The sequence below is a fragment of the Hydra vulgaris genome, chromosome 06 (genome assembly GCF_038396675.1).
Source record: "Hydra vulgaris chromosome 06, alternate assembly HydraT2T_AEP".
NCBI classification, from domain to species: Eukaryota; Metazoa; Cnidaria; class Hydrozoa; order Anthoathecata; family Hydridae; genus Hydra; species Hydra vulgaris.
In genome coordinates, this window is record NC_088925.1 from 18,025,128 (window position 1) to 18,028,375 (window position 3,248).

Genomic DNA, 3,248 nt, shown 5'->3' on the forward strand with positions numbered 1-3,248 from the left:
TTCAAATAAAAATATAAATATCTTTCATGCATAAAATACATTTTTCATCCCTTCAATCTTTATGTAAAAAATATTCTAAATATATTCATATTGATTTTAACAGTCTCAAGCTAAAAAACATTAAAAAATAAACAAATTTAAACACGAAATACAAAAAATATTTATATTTTTTGTATTTCGTGTTTAAATTTGTTTATTAAAGCAGAAAGTAAACTAAAGCAGAAAGACTTTTTCTTGGAGTTCCAAGAAAAAGTCTTTCTGCTTTAGTTTACTTTTCCCTTCTTTACAACAGGTAAGTTTCCTTGTCAAGACACGAATATGGTTGGAATACTAAAAAAATATATACTATAATATTTGTTTGTTTTAAATCAATTTTTATCATAATTTATTAATTTTGAATCAATATGTACAAAACCAGACTGATGATTCAATAGATAGAATCAAAATTATAGCATTCAATTGATAAAATCAAAAACATAACCAATGGTATTGCTTTGAAGCAGGCAATACAGTTGATTTATTTAACTTTATTGACTAAATCGAAAGCCTGGAATAATAACATTCAAAATTTTGAACATAAATAAGAGTGCATAATAATATAATGTATGTGTGTGTATGTGTATATATATATATATATATATATATATATATATATATATATATATATATATATATATATATATATATATATACACATACACATACATACATATATACATACACATATATATATTAGGGCCTTGCGAATCGATTCGATTCGCGAATCAAGTGTTGCTTCGATTGAGTCGAAAAAAAAGATTCAAGTTTTTTCGAATCATATTTTATTTTGCGAATGTTGCTATTTTTTTAGATTTCTAAAGCTAAAATGTAATTGAAATGGGTTTTTACCATAGGTGGAGTAAGAGTAAATGAAAATAGTTCTAATATCAATTTTAAACAAACGCCAAAAATATAATCCGGGCAAAAAGAATTTAATCAAAGAAATATTTTTATTTTTTTGGAAAAAAAGATGCTTAAATTTGGTTTACCACGAATTGCTGATTCGATTTGCGAATCAAGACCTGCTTTGAGATTCAATTCGAAACAAAAAATACCGATTTGCAGGGACCTAATATATATATATATATATATATATATATATATATATATATATATATATATATATATATATATATATATATATATATATGTGTGTGTGTGTGTGTATGTGTGTGTAAATTATGTTAGTGTATTTTACAAATAGAGTGTTCAATGTTTTTAAAGAGCAGAGCAATATTAAATGCCCTGCTAAATAATAATATTTCCAAAAAATGTATGTTATGTTTGCAAGAAAAATTTGAAATAATTACTCATTTAAATCAGGAAAATTTATTAAATTAAAAATTTGAATTAATTTCTAAATGTAAACACGAAAATAAATTCCTCTTAAAAAATTATAAAAACAAATGACCAAATTAAATTATCCCCATTCCAAAGAAATTTATTTAATAATTACTTTCTGTAACTTCTCGTCAACCAAAAAAAATATAGTAATTTAAAAAAAAATTATTTTTATTTTTAGTTATAATAATTTATAACTTCCTGTAAAATAATTTTTTCTATAAATTGAATTTTTTTTAAATTTAGTAACTCTTCCTGATGATCTAGCAATGGTGAAACTTAAAGTTGAAGAAAAAAGTTAGATAAGTGTTTTTTACTAATTTACATATAATATATGTAAATTAGTAAAAAATACCTATAATATTTTATAATATAAACACTTATATTATAATTAACTTATTAATATTGTTATATGTTAGTAACATAATATTTTTATTTGTTAGTAACATTATATATATATATATATATATATATATATATATATATATATATATATATATATATATATATATATATATATATATATATATATATATATATATATATATATATAAATGATATATATTTATATATATATATATATATATATATATATATATATATATATATATAATGTTACTAACAAATAAAAATATTATGTTACTAACATAATATAATATTATGCTCTCTCCTTTAAGAATATTGAGCACTGTACATATATATATATATATATATATATATATATATATATATATATATATATATATATATATATATATATATAGCCATATCGGAAAAGAGTACCATAGCAACAGGTTACAAAAGTTTAATGATTAAGATTTTCTTTTAACCCTAAAAAAAAATTGAATCCTCATATAAGCAAAAAATACAAAAAAGATAAAAGGTTCATCTTGCTAAATAAATTTAAATTAAAAAATTTCTACGCTCAAAAATATTTTAAAAAAGGTTTAAAAATTGTAAACAAAAACACTAAAGTTGCTTTAGCTGAAAGTAGATATTATTCACAATCAGAGGTCTTGTATTTTATTTGAAAAATTTCTTCGTACAGCTACAAGTTATTTTCAAAATAATTTCATGAAAAAACTAGTTAAAAACCTATTTAATTATCTAAAATTGAACAAACTACTCGTTGTCAATGATTAGTTTTTATAACGCTGTTACCGTAGCCATTTTAAAAATTCTTCAATAAATGTAAATACTTAAAGCTTTTTACGTTAAGAGACTCTTGAATTTGTTTCTCAAATGTTTCAAAGAGATCTTTTGAACAGTGACGGATCCAGGGAGGAGGAGGAGGGGATTATGCTCCATCAGATAGAACCTAAAAGTCCTAAAATATCTTAGAAATAGATGACTTTTTTTTAAGAGACGCAAATGAGATACAAAATACAAAAATATTTGAACATCTTCCCTCCACCAACCCCCCTTCACTCCTTCCTTCAACCTACCAAAAATTACCCCCTACCTTATCACCATTTTCTTTAGACAAATTTGCAGGGCGTAGTTTTTTTCTAAAGATTGACTACTACTCAACATTTTCTATTTTTATGAGATTCGTGGAAAAATGTAAGTGTAGAGTATGTTTAATAGCTAGCTTTAATTGTCTTCAGTCGAACTCTAAAAAAGAAGAAGAATAAATTTAACAATTAAAAATTGTTTTCCTATACATAAAAATTGTTCTCCTATACATCATATAACTTTTAATTGTTAAATAAATTTGACAATTAAAAATTGTTTTCCTATACGCCTCTGCTCAAACCGCTTTGTCAGTATCTACAGGGATCTAACCACTCTAAAGATAAGTGCAAACGAAGATTAAAAATTAGCTAACATTTCAAACCTAAATGATCCTAGCAGATTGATCCTAACAG

The 3,248-nt window shown here is 22.5% G+C and overlaps 1 long non-coding RNA gene across 1 annotated transcript; it reads right to left on the bottom strand.

The window, feature by feature from the left end:
* Positions 1-242: 242 nt before the first annotated feature.
* On the bottom strand, positions 243-2,548 carry LOC124814509 (uncharacterized). The gene is made up of 3 exons (XR_010639032.1): positions 2,507-2,548; positions 2,164-2,211; positions 243-330 (listed from the first exon to the last, which is right to left on the bottom strand). It is a non-coding gene; the product is annotated as an uncharacterized LOC124814509 (long non-coding RNA).
* Positions 2,549-3,248: the final 700 nt, after the last annotated feature.